The sequence below is a fragment of the Rhinopithecus bieti genome, unplaced genomic scaffold (genome assembly GCF_001698545.2).
Source record: "Rhinopithecus bieti isolate Rb0 unplaced genomic scaffold, ASM169854v2 scaffold_57210, whole genome shotgun sequence".
NCBI lineage: Eukaryota > Metazoa > Chordata > Mammalia > Primates > Cercopithecidae > Rhinopithecus > Rhinopithecus bieti.
In genome coordinates, this window is record NW_016823439.1 from 1,375,094 (window position 1) to 1,392,842 (window position 17,749).

The 17,749-nt window shown below is 46.8% G+C and overlaps 1 protein-coding gene across 4 annotated transcripts in view; it reads left to right on the forward strand.

The window, feature by feature from the left end:
• The first annotated feature begins 10,305 nt into the window (after positions 1-10,305).
• The window catches only part of YPEL2 (yippee like 2), a 66,805-nt gene continuing 59,361 nt past the window's right edge, over positions 10,306-17,749 (forward strand). The window contains exon 1 of one of the 4 annotated variants that reach the window (XM_017861609.1): positions 10,306-10,328. The gene's annotated coding sequence lies outside the window, so the exon portion shown is untranslated. Of the gene's footprint in view, positions 10,329-10,361; positions 10,528-10,567; positions 10,758-10,823; positions 11,077-17,749 lie in introns of those variants that run through there. The other 3 variants (XM_017861607.1, XM_017861606.1, XM_017861605.1) reach the window with 3 other exon arrangements.

Consider the following 17,749-nt stretch of genomic DNA (forward strand, 5'->3'; position numbering starts at 1 on the left):
ATGCTCAGTGTGTCTGCAATGAATTAATAACAAAAAGAAGAAGAAATCCATACTTAATCAAAATAGTGTATAGAAGAGGGTTTTAGGGCGTGGACCCTATAATCAGTTTTTGGTTGTTCTTTCTATTCTCTCCTTAGAGAATTTGATTTTATTGTTTAATAGCAATGCATACACAGGATACTAAATGGAAAGGCTCCCTTTCATCCTTAACCTCCAGTCTCCCAGTTTTCTTCTCCAGCAGCAACCACAGTTAGGCATGCTTTGTACATTCTTCTGGTGATAGTAAAGTCATATTCAAGCATACTTGTGTACATACTCATATACATATATATATGTATACACACACACACATATTTTTTGAAAAGGAGTCTTGCTCTGTTGCCTAGGCTGGAGTGCAAAGGGGTGATCTAGGCTCACTGCAACCTCTGCCTCCCAGGTTCAAGCAATTCTCCTGCCTCAGCTTCCTGAGTAGCTGGGATTACAGGCGCCCACCACTACGACTGGCTAATTTTTGTATTTTTAGTAGAGACCGGGTTTTACCATGCTGGCCAGGCTAGTCTCGAACTCCTGACCTCAGGCGATCTGCCCATCTCAGCCTCCCAAAGTGCTGGGATTACAGGCGTGAGCCACTGTGCCTGGCCATAAGTATATATTTTAAAGCAAATGATGGCATACTTTGTACAATTGTTGTGTAGCATGTTTTTCTTGCATTTAAATCCTAGAGTTTGTTTACTCTTCATTCATTTGTTCAACACATATTTACCGAGCACTGTAACAGACGGGATTGTTGTTTGCTACTCCTTATGGTAGGTTATATATCATGCTCTCTGCTCTGTAACTTTGGATACTCTATCAGTAAAGAAGATAGACTATGACTTCCTTTCACTCTTGACTCTGTGGTTGGCCATATGATTTTCTTTGACCAATGGACTGTGGGTAGAATTGACAGTGGGTCAGTTCTAAGTAGAGACTTAAGAACCATCATAGGTATCCATATATTTCTTGCACATTAGGGGTTTCTAAATGATAGTAGAAACCAACCTAAATTCAATCTGTGAGCCTCAGCCTGAAGCAATACACCATAGCTTCTCTACATATTCATGAGGGAAAAAAAAATTTTGTATGTGAATGTGTGTGTGCATGTGTGTTAGCCACTGATATACTGGGGTTGTTTATTGTCGTAGCCAGAAACAAACTAAGACCTACTATGTGCCCAGAAACAACTGTAGGCATTTGGGTTCATTAGGGAACCAAAGATCTTTGCTGTTAAGGAGCATATATGTGTAGAGTTGCCTCTTTTTAATGGCTGCATAGTATTGCTTTGTATAGAAGCATTGTAATTTCTTCAACCAGTCCTTTATAGACAGATTTAGGTTATTTCAAAGCATCAGTCTCAAAAGATGAAAAGCATATTTCTTTTTTTTTTGTGAGACAGAGTCTCGCTTTATCGCCCAGGCTGGAGTGCAGAGGCCAGATCTCAGCTCACTGCAAGCTCCGCCTTCCGCGTTTACGCCGTTCTCCTGCCTCAGCCTCCGAGTAGCTGGGACTACAGGCACCCGCCACCACGCCCGGCTAGTTTTTTTTTTTTTTCAGTAGAGACGGGGTTTCACTGTGTTAGCCAGGATGGTCTCGATCTCCTGACCTCGTGATCCGCCCGTCTCAGCCTCCCAAAGTGCTGGGATTACAGGCTTGAGCCACGGCGCCCAGCAAAAAGCATATTTCTAATAAAAATGCATAGAAAGCATTATTAGTTTTATTTAACTCATTAATGAAGAAACCAGCAGAACGACAAAGTCTGTTCAAAAGAGAATATGAAAATTGAGATAAGGCTGGGAGAAGTGGCTCATTCCTGTAATCCCAGCACTTTGGGAGGCCAAGGCAGGCAGATCACTTAAGACCAGGAGTTCAAGACCAGCCTGGCCAACATGGTAAAACCCCATTTCTACTAAAAAACAAAAAAACAAAACAAAACAAAAAACCACACCCATACACACAAAAATTAGCTGGGCGTGGTGGCACACATCTGTAGTCCCAGCTACTCGGGAGGCTGAGGCAAGGGAATTGTTGAACCTGGGAGGTGAAGGTTGCAGTGAGCCGAGATCACACCACGGCACTCCAGCCCGGGCGACAGAGCAAGACTGTCTCAAAAAAAAAAAAAAAAAAAAAAAAAAAAAAAAAAATTGAGATCAGTAAAGTCAATGGATAAAAAGAAATTTTGTTGAAGCTTGTAATCTGATATCTGATTTTTTAAAAAAGAAATTCTGAATTGCTAAGCTTGATACAAAACTAGTTAATGTTCCACATGGTAAAAATAATAACCTCTCAGGTTTTCTTCTGCTGGACAGAAAAATAATCATCCACCATTATCAGTGTTAGAGAGCTGTAAAATGGGCTTTAACAATTGCAAAGTTACATCCCTAGAGAGTCAGTCATCTGATAATACTAACAATTTTACAATATCCATTTACATACATCTTTGTGCACATGTGTGTTATCTTTTTTTTCCTTCTTTTTTTTGAGATAGTCTCCCTCTGTCATCCAGGCTAGAGTACAGTGACACCATCTCGGCTCACTGAAACCCTCTGCAGTTCAAGTGATTCTCGTGCCTCAGACTCCCTAGCAGCTGGGATCACAGGCCCACGCTACCACGCCTGGCTAATTTGTGTATTTTTAGTAGAGGCCAGGTTTGGCCAGGCTGGTCTTGAACACCTGGTCTCATGGAATCCACCCGCCTCAGCCTCCCAAAGAGCTGGGATTACAGGTGTGAGCCACTGCCCCCGGTGCTGTGTGTGAGTTATTTTAAAAATAAATTCTGGCTGGGCGTGGTGGCTCACGCCTATAATCCCAGCACTTTGAGAGGCCCGAGGGGGGTGGAGGTTGCAGTGAGCAGAGATTGCGCCATTGCACTCCATCCTGGGCGACAAGAATGAAACTCTGTCTCAAAAAATAAAAATAATAAATAAATAAATAAACTCCTAGCCAGGCATGGTGGTACCTGCCTATAATTCCAGTGACTGGAAAGACAGGTAGAAGGCTTGTTTGAGTCCAGGAGTTGGAGGCCAGCCTGGGCAACATAGTAAGAGCCTGTTTCCAAAAAATGCTTTAAAAAAATTCCTAGCCGATGTGGTGGCTCATGCCTAGCCAGTGTGGTGGCTCAGAGACTGAGGTAGGTGGGAGAATTGCTTGAGCCTAGGAGCTCAAGACCAGCCTGGGCGATATAGGGAACCCCCGTGTCTCTAATAAATATATAAAATAAAAATAAATTAAAATAAATAAATTCCTAGAAGTGAAATTTCTGAGTATACTAATCTTGAGATTTTTGAGAGATTTTAATCTCTAATTTTGAGAGAGATTACCAAATTGTTGTCCTCTATAGAAATAAATTATGCCGGCCGGGCGCGGTGGCTCAAGCCTGTAATCCCAGCACTTTGGGAGGCCGAGACGGGCGGATCACGAGGTCAGGAGATCGAGACCATCCTGGCTAACATGGGGAAACCCCGTCTCTACTAAAAAATACAAAAAACTAGCCGGGCGAGGTGGCGGGTGCCTGTAGTCCCAGCTACTCGGGAGGCTGAGGCAGGAGAATGGCGTAAACCCGGGAGGCGGAGCTTGCGATGAGCTGAGATCCGGCCACTGCACTCCAGCCCGGGCGACAGAGCGAGACTCCGTCTCCAAAAAAAAAAAAAGAAAGAAAGAAATTATGCCAATTTACCTTACTGCTAACAATATATGACTGGCTGTTTTTTCACATCTTCTCCAAAGCAGTGTTACTGAACTGTTTACTACTTAACAATTTTTTTTTTTTGAGACAGAGTCTCGCTATGTACCCCAGGCTGGAGTGCAGTGGCCGGATCTTGTCTCACTACAACCTCCACCTCATGGGTTTAAGTGATTCTCCTGCCTCAGCCTCCCGAGTAGCTGGGACTACAGGCGCCTGCCACCACGTCTGGCCATTACTTGCCAATTTTGATAGATTAAAATAGCACCTCATTGTAATTTTAATTTTTCTTGTTATAAGATTTAACACTTTTTCCATATCTTTACAAGTTATTTCTTTTACTTCTACCATGAACTGTCACTTCATATCTTTGCCTTCAGAAAAATTAACCCTTAGTCTGTCATATGTGCTCGAAATTATTTTTTTTCAGTTTCAAATATATTTATTTCTTTTCTTTTCTGTTTTTTGAGATAGAGTTTTTGTTCTTGTCACCCAGGCTGGAGTGCAATGGTGCAATCTCCGCTCACTGCAACCTCCACCTCCCAGGTTCAAGCGATTCTCCTGCCTCAGCCTCCCAAGTAGCTGGGATTACAGGCATGCACCACCATGCCCAGCTAATTTTTTGTTTTTTCGTATTTTTAGTAGAGACGGGGTTTCACCATGTTGACCAGACTGGTCTCGAACTCCTGACCTCAGGTGATCTGCCTGGCTGGGCCTCCCAAAGTAGTGGGATCACAGGCGTGAGCCACCGTACCCAGCATCACATGTATTTCTAATCCTAGCATTACCGTTGACTAGCTGCCCAGCCTCACATTTATTTCTAATTCTAGCATTACCATTACTAGCTGACCTTGGGCAAATTACTGAACCTCTCTGAGCCTACATTTACTTGCCAGTTCTCAATCTCTCATTTGAAACCCTGAGATAGATGTGTTTTAGATTCCCGAATCTTTCAGCTCATACACTGCATATTACAGAGAACCTAGGGAGTTTGTACTTATTTATTTGTTTATTTAGAGACAGAGCCTAGCTCTGTCGTCCAGGCTGGAGTTCAGTGGTGCCATCTTGGCTTACTGTTGCCTCTGCCTCCCGGGTTCAAGCGATTCTCCTGCCTCAGCCTCCCAAGTAGCTGGGATTACAGGCATGTGCCACCATGCTGGCTAATTTTTGTAGTTTTAGTAATAGAGACAGGGTTTCACCATGTTGGCCAGGCTGGTCTCAAACTCCTGGCCTCAAGTGATTGGCCTGCCTCGGCCTCCCTAAGTGCTGGGATTAGAGGCGTGAACTACCTTGCCAGGCTGAGTTTGTACTCTTTCAAACTTCAATATTTCTACAAGAAACATATGGATATTCTAGGTGGAATTAATAAAGACTAGAAATGACCTTATGTCAGATAAGGTTTGCCATCGAGTGAGCCATGTCAAACTAACTTTGGATTTCAGAGCTTTTTGAACTTTGGAATTATGCTTAAAAAATGTAGACCTGTGGTGGTTGTGAATATTAGATTAAATTAAACGATGCATGTAACATGTCTACACCAGTTTATAAAACATAGGAAGCACCAAATAAATGATTTTTACTGTAGTTAAGAGGGAGGTGCTAAGCCCTCACCACTCTTGCTTCCAGGTCTCTTAGACTGGCATAGGGTTTCGCTTTGTGGAGTAGTTTGACCTTTGGGTGTTTTCTTGTAAAGGCGATTGGGATATTTCAGGGTAATAGAAGGTAAGCAGTTTTAGTCTTTGATGGTGTAGAAGAAAAAGAATGATTAGGTTTTGAAGCCAGTTGGATCAGGGTTCAAATTTCATAGCATCAGCTCCTTTTTAAAATGAGGGAAATATCTATCTTGCTGGTTGCTTTGAGGATTAAATATAACTAGATGGAAGAGAAACTGCTCTGCACACAATATGTGCTCAATAAATGGTAGCAAATGTTTTTTTAAAGCATTCAAGAAGCCCAAGGTACAACCCTCCCTTGTTAACAGTCTGAAAGGCACAGAATCAGCCACTTTCATGACCGAAAATAAGAGACTTGGACAGGGATCAGAGAAAGCATTTATTGTACACAAAGAAACAAAGCACTGTTACCATCATCTGTCTGCGGGAAGACGGCACCAGGCCCTCTTCTGTGATATAATGTTATGGGACTTTACTGGAGTGGGGGTTGGAAGGGGTATGGTGAGACCTCTGAGGAGCAGCTCTCCCTCCTACACAGGCAGAGCTGGCCATTTTCCCAGGTGGTATGTAGTGTGAGAGCCTGGTGGCCTCTAGCCTTCAGGAAGTTTCCATTGTACTGTGATTTTTAAAATGTGGGTTGTCCCTTTTATATAGAACAACCTAAAGTTTCAAGTTTAATGTTATCATACTACCAAGTAAGACTGCTATCTGTTGATCAGTATACTCTGAAAACAGATCCTATCAATTTCTGCTTGGACTCCCACTGGATTCAACTCAGATATAAACCCTTAGGGAGGGCCTACCATGTGCCAGGTGCTGAAAATACAAGGATGATCTGATAAGATTCCAGCCCACGAGGGACTGGCAAAGAGGAGAGATAACTGATAACTCTTAATTGGGAGTGTGGAGTGTGGGGTGACGTAATGGAGCTCTGAGTAAAGTGCTATGTAGGGTACTAAGAAGAGGAAAAACTATTTTTCTGGGGAGGCTACGGGAAATTCCTCCACAGAAGTGATACTTGATCCAATCTTTGGACGGAATCATCAGGCAAATGGATTTGAGACGGGATGAGAGGAAAGGGCTGAGGGGTGGGGAAGGGGGATAAAGGAGAGAACAATACTCCAAGTGAAAGAAACCGCAGGGACAAAGATATGAGGCAGTAGGCACACTCATGCATTTGTTCAGATAGTCACTCAAAAATCTGTTGAGTGCTAGTCACTGTTCTTGGCACTTGGGACACAACAGGAAGCAGGACAGACAGGTCCCTGATGTTTATACAGAGTTTACACTTCAGAGCTGGATGGGACCAAAAAAAAAAAAGAGCACAAAGAAATGAACAAGATGATTTCAGAGAGTGATACGTATATGAAGAAAATAAACTTGGGCTATGATAGAAAGGGGGCACGACATGTATGAATGGGCAATCCTCCTCTCTGGAGGAGGCTTTTTTTTTTTTTTTTTTGAAACAGAGTCTCACTCTGTCTCCCAGGCTGGAGTGCAGTGGCGTGATCTTGGCTCACTGCAACCTCTGCCTCCTGGGTTCAAACGATTTCCTGCCTCACTCAGCCTCCCAAGAAGCTGGCATTACAGGTGCCCGCCACCATGCCAAACTAATTTTTGTATTTTTAGTAGAGACGGTGCTTCACCATGTGGGCTGGTCTTGAACTCCTGACCTCAGGTGATCTGCCTGCTCTGGCATTCCAAAGTCCAAAAGGGATTACAGGCGTGAGCCACCGCACCCTGCATTTGACCTCAGAACCAAATGGTGAAGAGGCAGCCTTCTGGGGACAAGGTGTTCCAGGTGGAGGGGATGGCAAATACAAACACCCTACGACAGGATGAGGAACAGAAAAAAGGCCAGCTTGACTGCAGCAATTTGAGCAAAGGACAGTTGGTGGAAGACCAGAAAGGTTGGCAGGCCTGGTTACTGGGGCCTGTGGGCCACCAGAAGGAGTTTGTTTAGAAGAAGTACCATCTGGCGGCTGCATAGAGAATGGGCTGGAAGCAGGGAGATGAGTTGAGAAGCTGTTGCTTATTCTAGGCAAGAGATGTTGGTGGCTCCAACCAGGGTGCAGCAGCAGAGGCAGATGTGTTCAGAGCAAATACATATTTGTGAAGTGAAACTGACAGGACCTGTTGATGAACTGGGAGGTGGCGGGGTGGTGAGGGGAAGGAAGATGTAATTAATTATTTCAAATTAATAATGTGAAGGTTGAGAGGTTGAGTAAGGTGAACACGTAAAAGTGACTCTGTTCACAGCAGCAATAGCACCAATATGGCAACAGTGGGAAGATGGGATTAGTGAGAGGTTGCTGGAAAATATGCCGTGAAGGCTCTGGGAATGAATGAATTTGGCTTCACACAGAGGAGACAGAGGTACTGTTCCATTGACAAAGGCAGACTGATAATCTGTGAGGCCAGGAATCTCTCAAACTTTTAGCAGCAGAGGTTTTTGTTTGTTTGTTTGTTTAAGCCTTGGCTGACTTTGAACAAATTCGTTTATTTCTCTCTCTCTCTCTCCATCTCTTTTTTGCTTTCCAGGATAAACATCTGTCTCATTTCACCAACTCTCCATTGGCCTCAGCGTCTCTCCTCTCAGTAGATTTTTCAGATACTATCATCCTAGTCAAGCAGGAAATTCTGTCCATAGTAGGCATAGAGAAAATTTATTGAGGGACAGTTCAAGGGCCCCTCTCCCTCTCTGGGTTCAGAGAAGAGAAGTTGCATCTATTTGTTTCACCTCTCCCTTCTCCTTTACCAGCTCAAAATGCTTGGCTCTTTTTGACTTGGAGGAGGCACGATCAGGCTTAATACTTTTTTTTGTTGTTGGCTGGCTGGCTCGTTCTATTGTCTCCTGGCGCTAAGGTCTAGGGCCTCTTCCAGTCCCCTGCATACACACAGCAGGCCTGAAGGGGTCCTCAGAGCTCCCTCTGAAACCACTGTACCAGGCTAGTCTTTTTTAGCTAACATTATCTTTTATTTAAACAGAAACAGTAGCCACCAGTCTTGTTACATAACATACCAATATCCTAGGGTGTTAAACTAATTCAGCATCTACTGTTAGGAAGTGGTGATGTGGCAACACAAATATTCACTCGCACAATATTGCGGAAATGTAACAAACATGACTTTCTGGTCCTACTTAAAATTTCAGAGCTGGAAGGGACTTGAGATCATCCTATTTCAACCCTCCTTGTTTTAAACTGTGGAAACCTAGGCCTGGAGAGACAAACATGCTCAAGAAGCAGATCAGGGCGAGACAGCAAGCTCTTGCTAATCTAAAGAATCCATGACATCTTAGATTAAGGATTAAATGCTAAACAGTTCTTGTTTGTGATTCCTTCTCATCTGAAAGCATTTCTCCCCACTTTTAGACTCTCCAAACTAGTCAGTTGTGAACCATGACATAGCCTCTGTTTACACTGAAACTGCAAATCTGATGCTGATATGTCAGCACCACAATACTGAGGTATTTGGGGTGTTTTGTTTTTACTAACTTTGGGGACGGGATTCACATGCAATAGACATTAACTGAATACAATTTGGTTGACCAAGCATATTTGAAAGACAGCTGGGTGGAGATGCAGGTGAGCCAGCATTCTGGGTGTACGTGCAAACCAGTGTGTGGAAGGCGGGGAGTCAGCTGCACTTCGTGCAGCACCCCACATTCTGATGGCTGCACAGTAAATCACTAGTTTCCTTGGACGAGGAGTTCCCAGAGGAACTGCGGAACCCCAGTGTCTTGAGTGAAAGGCAGGACCTGCTCTGTTCACCTTGTCCGTGCCTACATTCTTTATCAAACTGACCTGTCTTCCTGCTGGGAAACTGCCCCACTCCACCCACCTGGTGCCTCCCTGGATTCCTGACTGCCACGAGGTTATTTTTTAATCTGCTCTTCCTTGAAAAGCACCACCCCAGTGACCCAGAACGTGGACTCCTCCTTCTCTCTGGTCATTCGGGCCATCCCACTCTAACCACCATCATCTGCCTCTAAAAGTCATGGAAAATTAGCAGCAATAGCTCGGTCTTCAATTCCTCTAAGCCTCTTTCGTACTTTCAATTCGCCGAAATTACTAGCAGGAAAGAGAGAAGAGGGGAAATGCCTGGCTTCTGAGCAGGGCATGGGTGGGCTGGGTGGAACCGGGACTATCGTTTTAAATTCAATTGCCCCGGGTCCTGAGAGCCACTTCTGGTAATTTAGGCTATGGCTTAGGGCGAGGTTTAAAAAGTAAGAAAGGAATGACTCTTGAGCCTCCAAGGAGAAGCACTGCAAATCCCCCCGCCCCAAAATACAACCCAGGTTCTGGGAATCCCAGCCCTGCCCTGGGGACAAACCCCAAACCTAAATAAACAGCTTCCTCCTAGGCGCTGAGAGCCCACCCAGCTTTGTCACTATGGGTCCCTGCCCCTCCGGCAAGTTGCCCAGACAGGCGAGACCCGGACCAGCCTCACTCCTGTCGCCCAGGCCGGGCCGGGCCGGGCCGAGGGGTGGGGGAGTGGGCGGTCGGGGAAGCGGGGGGCGGAGTTCCGTCCTCTGATGATTGGCTCCGCGCGGATGGGCTGCGGCTCCGCCCGGCCAACCCGCGGCGTGTTGCTATGTGCTGAGTCGAGGGGATAGGCGCGGGGGTGCGTCCGTCACGGGGTAGCCCCCGGCCCGGACCCGGAGGGATGCGGAGTGGCGGCCGCGGCGGTGGCGGAGACTGTGGCTTTAAGAGCGCGCCGGGAGCCCGAGCCCCACGCCGGGCCGCGCTTCGCCGCTGGCGCACCCCTGCGGAGCCGAGCCCCGCGCTGGCCGGACGGCCGCGCCGCCGGGTGAGGTGCGCCCAGGTGCGGCGCGGGCCGGGGTCGCGCGGTGGGCGTGGGCGCACTGTCATGCGCGGGCTCTGGGTCCGGCCCCGGCTCCCGGACTCCCCGGCCGGGCCTGCGCCGGGTTGGAGGTGCGGCGCTCTCGGTTCCGCGTGGGGTCCCCGTGGGGGCCGCGGGCGCCGGGGGCGGGGAGCTGCAGCCGGGCCACGTGACCGGTTTGTTTACAAACATTGCCGGGCCCGCGGCTGCTCGCTGAGGGAGCCCGGGGCGCGGGACCCCCGGCCGGGGTGGGAGACGCACGCCAGGGGCCGGACAAGTCTACGGGGCCAGGTTCGGGGCGGGGGCGCGGAGCTGGGATCGCCGCGTCGTCCCCGCGGGTTCGGACTCCGTGGGGTTCGGGTGGGGCTGGGGACGCCCTGCGTCCACTCGTGACGCCGCGTCTCCTTCGGAGAGTCCTGGGGACACTTGGACACAGGGCGCCGCCCTGGGGGCCTCCCACTGTGGGACTGGGCGCTGTCGAAATTTCTCGGAGCGCGTCGTCGGCCCCGGCCCGAACCGAGGTAACCGCAGCCGAGTTCCTGCCTGGCCGCGTCCTGGCGCCTCCCCGGTGTCCTTGCCAAGGGGGTGGGCGCGAAGTCCTGCCCAACGGAACGCGGGGGCCTCTGCCGCGAGCGCCTCCCCGGAGCTGGCGCTTAGGGGCGGCCTCGACCTTTCGCCACTTCCAGTCCACCCTGCTTGGCCGCCGACCTCCTCTGGTGTCTGTCCCAGAGTGGTGGGCTTTCCTCCGGTCTTGGGGGCGTGCGGGGGTGGGGGACACCTGTTCTTTTGGACTTCTTGTCCGGAAGATTGCTACCTCTGGGCGAGAGTTTAAAAAGCCAGGTGAGCGAGTGTCCTGTTTTCCTCCGCTTGGTGCAGAGCTGCACCCTCTCCCGCCCTCCAGTCCCGCTGATGCGAATGGCCCCAGGGAACTGCTCCGAAGCTTTGCTGGGGTTTTTGCTTTCTGGCTTCCCTGCTGATTTTGCTGTTCTTGCAACTTGGGAGGCTCTTGAGTGAGTCCTTGCCTTTGGTGAATCTGAAGGCTAACGAGACAGCTGTCTTTTTCTCCCTGCTCTTCCTTCCTTGTTCTTCCTTGTCCCAAAGCATTGGGTAAGAAGGGTAGCGGTCAGCTTCCCTGTGCCTCACAGAGCATTAGAGGTGCAAGAAGTTCGGTAAACCACCTCACTGGCTCTGGGGTGGGACTTGATTTCACATGGTTATTGCTCCGCCGTGCTCTCCTGGCTCTGGGGGCCACCTGGCCTATGAGTGACTGAGTCTCGCCTCCGGTGAGGAATATTTTCATTCTTCTAAACTGTGTTTTGAGTGGCTGCAAGTTCTTTTCCCCAGAAACAGGCCCAGCCTGGGGAGAGCTGTGCAGACTTCCCCCTTGGCACCATCCCCTGTCCCCAGCTCCATGATCGGATCTCAGGCAGGAGTGCAGTGGAAGCCTCATCCCCTTCCTCAGTTGGGCTTTGCCGCGGCAGGTTAACATTGAATGATAGCATTTCTTGGATCTGTCTTGGTATTTCTGTGCTTGAACCAAAATGAAGATGCTTGGAGTTAGGGGTGGAAAATGGAAAATAAACACCATGCACAAGAAAACCGTTTTCTTCTTCCCTCTCGGAGCGTGGTTTTCAGACTTTTAGTGGGACCTGCAGTGCATACAGGTCTGTAACTGAAATAAGTTTCAGAGAACAATAATTACACTTTCTACCTGCAGTGTGCTCTGTTTTTTGTTTTGTTTTGTTTTGTTTTTTTTTTTGAGACGGAGTCTCGCTCTGTCTCCCAGGCTGGAGTGCAGTGGCCGGATCTCAGCTCACTGCAAACTCCACCTCCCGGGTTCACGCCATTCTCCTGCCTCAGCCTCTGAGTAGCTGGGACTACAGGCACCCGCCACCTCGCCCGGCTAGTTTTTTTGTATTTTTTAATAGAGACGGGGTTTCACCGTGTTAGCCAGGATGGTCTCGATCTCCTGACCTCGTGATCCGCCCGTCTCGGCCTCCCAAAGTGCTGGGATTACAGGCTTGAGCCACCGCGCCCGGCCAGTGTGCTCTGTTTTAAAGTTTTTTTTTCTACTTCATTAGAAAAAAATCAACTGCTGGTTACGACCCATTAATTTGATTTCCTGACCAAGCAGGTCCTGACCCACAGTTTGCGAAGCATCGCTTTAGGGCAGAGGTCCTCAAACTTAAAACGTGTATAAAGATGACCTGGGTCGTGTTTAAAAATACAGTTTGTCAGGCTATTCCGCAGATGTTTATTTTCAGTGGGCCATAGGAATCTGTATTTTTACCAAGGGACCCATGAGATTGTGATGCAGGTGCTTGATAAGAGCCCCTGATCTAGTGGGAACTGGAGGCAGGGAACAGTGAAAGGTATTAACTTGGCTCTGAAGTGCAGTCAGGTATGTGACCCCATACTCTGCAATCCCAAAATCACTCAGCTGCCAATCACACTAGCTTAGGCTTTGAAAAGTCTAAGGGCACAGTATTGTTCTCAACTGCCATGAACCAGTTGGCTTTAAGAGACTGGTATCCCTCGCTCTCCACTCCAGCCTGTTTGAGGGCTGCTGCACCGTGTTGTGTACCAGGAGATGTTTCTAGGTGTGTGGGGGTTGGAGATGTGAGTAGTGCCGATGAGTTGCGTGAGTGTTGCTGTGCTGTTCATAGAGTATGTGAATTTTTCATTGTCTTAATGATTTTAAAGGTTTTGCAGGCTGCCACATAGTCATTGTGCCTGGGGGATTCACAATTGGCCAGCTAAAGAAAAGGTCAATTTTGTTTAGTATCCAGACTGTGTAGCCTGGGGAAAGGCAGGCTGGTAACTCTTTTATTTGAGGGGAGGGGCTGAGGAGTCAGGAGTTTGTCTACCATCAGGTCTTAGTAAGAGGTGCAAGTTCCCATACCTCCTGGGCTACCCCAGTCCTGGTTACTTCCCATTGTAATGGCCCAGTCCCTGAGTGCAGGTGAATCTTGTTAGGCATCCAGTTTCTGATGCTGTTATCTCTGCCTTCAGGCACAAACACACACACACACCTGATGCAGCCACAGGTTAGATTCTTCCCTCTTAGTTATTGTGTCCAGACATGTTGGTAGGATACATTTATTTGAATTAATGAAAGCTGCGATTTAGCTTCAAAAAGGACTTTATCCAAATTGAAGTTCAACCGTAGCCCTTCTTGCTAAAGGTGTGTGTCTTATGGGAACATTAAGCGTGGGATTTTAAAAATTAACTTTAATAATGTTCAGTTTGGCCAAGCAGCTCACATTCAGAATGTTTAGTTTTGAGCATATGGAGAAAAGAAAGCAACAAAAGGATGGCAAGGGATGAGATGTCCCAGGATTGGAAAAGCCAGAAGGAAGAGGTGTTGAAGTGAGATTCAGATGGAGGATGTGATCAATTCCCATTGTAAATTATCTTGGCATTTCCTTAGTGTTTGTCACGCAAACCACTAGGTGCTCTGACAGCTGCATTCCCCTGAGCATAAAAAAGTATAAAGTTTTGGAAAAGGAAGAAGCATAATTTTCAACTTGAGACTCTAATGATGGAAAGCCAGCCAGGGCCTGCAGGCTAAAGATATTTTTTAGGGGTGTTAGTTTTCAGTGACATTGTCCTTAACAAAAGGTGATACATTTGAGTCTGTCAAGTATTGTACTGCCTGGGTTTGTTTACCTGGGAGCTGTGGATATAACACTGGTGAGCTTAAAAGTAAACCAGAGGCTGGGCATGGTAACTCACGTGTAATCCCAGCACTTTGGGAGGCTGAGGCGGGCGGATCACGAGGTCAGGAGATGGAGACCATCCTGGCTAACACGGTGAAACCCCGTCTCTACTAAAATACAAAACAAAACAAAAAAGTAGCCAGGCATGGTGGCGGGCATCTGTAGCCCCAGCTACTTGGGAGGCTGAGGTAGAATGGCGTGAACCTGAGAGGCGGGGGTTGCAGTGAGCCGAGATCATGCCATTGCACTCCAGCCTGGGCGACAGTGCGAGACTCGGTCTCAAAAAAATAAAAAAAGTAAAACAGAATATGCTATTCCCTTGTCGCCAATTTGCCAATGGCAAATTGTCCTTCAGATATAATCTAATTCCTTTCCCTGTAGGCACCACCTACTCCCCTGTCTTCTGCCTCATCTGTTACCCATCTCCACTGTGTCCATGCTGCTTCTTCCTACTTGAGAAACCTCACCTTTTTGAGGTTTCTGAAACATGCCATACTTATTTTTGTCATGGGGCTTTTCTACTGGTAGTAACTCTTTCCAGGATGCTCTTTCTCCAGATTTTTTTCTTCTTCTTCTTCTTTTTTTTTTTTTTTTTTGAGATGGGGTTTTGCTCTTGCCTAGGCTGGAGTGCAGTGGTATGATCTGCTCACTGCAACCTCTGCCTGCCTGGTTCAGGCAATTCTCCTGCCTCAGCCTCCCAAGTAGCTGGAATTAGAGGCACACCCCACCACACCCGGCTAATTTTTGTAGTTTTAGTGGAGACGGAGTTTCACCATATTGTCCAAGCTGGTGTTGAACTCCTGACCTCAGGTGATCTGCCTGCCTCAGCCTCTGAAGAGCATAGGGTTTACAGGCATGAGCCACCAGGCCTGGCTCTTTCTCCAAATTTTTGCATGGCTGACTCTCACTTGGTTCTCAGAGCTCCTTCCTGAGGGACCAGTTATCTAGAACAGCTCCTCCTCCCTTCTCTGCCCCTCAGCCTCTCTTAATCCCCTTAACTTTATTTTCTTCAAAGCACTTTAATACCGTCTGGAAATATATTATCTACTTGTTTGCCGACACGGAAGCTTGAGAGCTTTTCTGTCTTGCTTACTGCTAAAAGTGCTTGGTGTGGAGTAGACACTGGATAAATATTTGTTGGTTGAATGCATGAATGACCAAGAGAACCAAGGTTTAGAATCTCTAGAGGAAGAAATATAGTTTAAGAGAAGAGGAAAAGATAATTCTGTTTTTCTGGGATAACATACTATTCTCAGAATTACTTTCATTTGCACTATGTGTGCTTTTCACAATAGTTTTCGTTCCTTTATTCCATTTATAGGTTGGCAAAGCCTCCAAAAGCTCCATTGTTATTTTGTTGTTATTAATAATAAACAACTCTTATCTATCCCAGTAACCTTATTCTGGGCCTCACTGTTTGTTTTCTTCTAACAAATGTTAGCATTTCTGTCAGTAATCACATTTCATTAATACCAGGAGGCATTATATGTGGGGCTAAGAGCCTGGACTTTGGAATCAGAAGGACCTGGATAATTAGCTCTGTGACCTTGGCAATCTACCAAAATTCTATAAATCTTTGTTCCTTATTTGTAAAATGGTACTAATAATAGTTCGCATCACACAGAACTGATGGGAGGATTAAATGAGACTGCAGGGGAAACCAGGCACAGAGCCTGGCACCTAAGCACTCAGTGCTAGCTATTAATAACAGCACTAATATTAATAGGTGGATTCCCCTCTCTCTGGCTCAGAGGAATCCATTCTGAATCCATTCATTTGGGAGTGGACAGTGTTTGGTGGGTTCAGAGAAGGACTTCTTAATATAAGTAAGTGAAGACTGAAAATGCCACTTACATCTAGTTGAACTGGAATGGAATTTAGAAACCATCTATTCGCACACTGACCGCTGCCCAACACCCACCTGGAAGAAGTAATAGTTACGGAAGTTTTTGGAAGGACATGTCTATCTGCTCCTGTGGCCATTCTTGGTTTTAGACTTGATTAAGCTGGGTCATCTGCATGCGCCATTATGTCAGCCCCTCCATTGTTATTTTTACTGAGTTGAGCTTCAGCGTCTGCCTTTTGCTTTATGGAAGGACACTGTCAGAAATAGCTTTATATAACTTGTTACTGTAGTTCTTGTAAGGGTTTATGAAGAAACAAGGGTTTTGAAGACTAGCTACAGATTCAATGCCCCCTTTAAGAAGTTCATGGGAGAAATTCTTTTAGAACCTAGTTTCTCTGAAAAGCTTTGCCTCTTGTGAAAACCTGGCATGCGTTTTCTTTAGTGGAAACTGGAAATTTATAGCATCATATTTCTCTTTTTGCTTTGGCTACCAGGAAGTACAGAGCCAAATCTGTGGCTTGATTTTAGTGACTGTGTAGGGCCCTGCATCCTATTTTTTTCCAGTGTTAACCTTGTAATTTTTATTTTCTATTAATTAGGTATATACTGGGTTGGGCATTAATCTGTTTAGGTGTTAAAATTTTAGAGATATAAACATTGAGGTTCAAGCAGACAAAAAGGACTTGATTTAAGACATAGTGCTAATTAGGGCAAAGTGGAAGCTATAAACCATACTTTCTGTTTCTTAGACCAAGGCCTCTTCCTACTTCTGCACATTCTGGAACAATACCAGCTCCTCATCTAAACCCTAAATAGCCCATGTCTCCATTCTAGGCAGAGTCTACCTTCTCTCTGAAACGAGGCAGAGCAGCATTCTGCTTGCAAGGTGCAGCACTGCCACCTGCATTCCTGTTACCTGGATGGGTCAGCACCACCTGGGTTTCCTGAGCTACAGAGCAGTCAGCCCTCCCCCTGGTCTTAAAAGCAGTGTGCCTAGACTGAGTGGCTTTGATTCGAAACTGGATTGCTGGCTCCAAATGAGGTTACCCTCCAGTGTCTGGAGTTCCTTTGTCTGTTTCTCACTGGGAAAGGAGGGTTTGACATCCGGTTGGCAGATGGGTGCCACTGAGGCTCAAACAGGATCTTCTGGGTGTGAACAGTGGCCAAGTTTAGTTGCACCAGAGAAAGTGGCTTTGTTTTACCCAATGTGAAATTTTTAGTTCTAGGAAATACCTTTCTAGTGATTTGTTTTTTGTTTTCTCAAGGCGTTCTGTTCAGGAGTACCTGGGGCAAATTAGTGTAGGCATGGAACAGATCCTGCCAATCAGGAATATTTGATCCCTATTTTCAAGATGGATTGGTGAAGAATGAAGAGGATTTACACATGCAGAAACATTCCATGGGGAACAGTTGTGTGCAAAGGCACCGAGGCGTGAACGTAAGAGGGAGCGTATGGGGAATGTTCAGTAAGCCCGTGAGATGGGGAAAGAGGGCATTGGGATGTAGTTCTCCGCTACCATGGCTGCAGATAGAGCACTCCATGGGAGTGGACTGTGACTTCATTCACAGTAATGGTGAAGAGCGCTGCACAATGGCTAATTGCCTCAGATCATAGGTGTCCCCAGGAGGGAGGCTATCTCTAGGGGTTCCGGAAGCTGGCTGCCTTAAGAATTCCTCGTCCCACTAAAGGCCTACAAAATCAGAATTTTCAGGATGGGGAATTTGTAACAAAAACAAGAAAATAGTAACAACCCCTGAAAAATTGTTTCTCAGGTTCTTCTAAAGCAGCCAACCCCACACATGTCTGAGGTCTGGAAACCACTGAGGTTGTGGTTGATCCCTCTGGCAGGAGCTACCAAGCAGCCTTGGCTTTTGGCCCCCTTCCCCTTGTTCTTTCTATTTTGCTTTTCCTTTGTTTGTGTTGCCCCGGCTTATGGCATCCAGGATA